This window comes from Austrofundulus limnaeus, unplaced genomic scaffold (genome assembly GCF_001266775.1).
Source record: "Austrofundulus limnaeus strain Quisiro unplaced genomic scaffold, Austrofundulus_limnaeus-1.0 Scaffold2426, whole genome shotgun sequence".
NCBI lineage: Eukaryota > Metazoa > Chordata > Actinopteri > Cyprinodontiformes > Rivulidae > Austrofundulus > Austrofundulus limnaeus.
This window is the reverse complement of record NW_013954828.1, coordinates 19,972-20,970: the sequence shown is the minus strand read 5'-3', so window position 1 is coordinate 20,970 and position 999 is coordinate 19,972.

Genomic DNA, 999 nt, shown 5'->3' with positions numbered 1-999 from the left:
CAGACTGAGACAGGATCCTTCAGACTGAGACAGGATCCTTCAGGCTGGGATAGGATCCTTCTGACTGAGATAGGATCCTTCAGACTGAGACAGGATCCTTCAGACTGAGACAGGATCCTTCAGACTGGGACAGGCGCCTTCAGGCTGGGAAAGGATCCTTCAGGCTGGGAAAGGATCCTTCAGGCTGGGATAGGATCCTTCAGACTGGGACAGGATCCTTCAGACTGGAATAGGATCCTTCAGACTGAGACAGGATCCTTCAGACTAAGACAGGATCCTACAATCTGGGACAGGATCCTTCAGACTGAGACAGGATCCTTCAGACTGAGACAGGATCCTTCAGACTGAGACAGGATCCTTCAGGCTGGGATAGGATCCTTCAGACTGGGATAGGATCCTTCAGACTGAGACAGGATCCTTCAGACTGGGACAGGATCCCTCAGACTGGGATAGGATCCTTCAGGCTGATACAGGATCCTTCAGACTGGGACAGGATCATTCAGACTGAGACAGGATCCTACAGACTGGGACAGGATACTTCAGATTGGGACAGGATCCTTCAGACTGGGACAGGATCCTTCAGACTGAGACAGGATCCTTCAGACTGAGACAGGATCCTTCAGACTGAGACAGGATCCTTCAGACTGGGACAGGATCCTTCAGACTGGGACAGGATCCTTCAGACTGAGACAGGATCCTACAGACTGGGACAGGATCCTACAGACTGAGACAGGATCCTTCAGGCTGAGACAGGATCTTACAGACTGGGACAGGATCCTTCAGACTGAGACAGGATCCTACAGACTGGGACAGGATCCTTCAGACTGAGACAGGATCCTACAGACTGGGACAGGATCCTTCAGACTGGGACAGGATCCTTCAGGCTGGGATAGGATCCTTCTGACTGAGATAGGATCCTTCAGACTGGGACAGGATCCTTCAGATTGGGACAGGGTCCTTCAGACTGAGACAGGATCCTTCAGACTGGGACAGGATCCT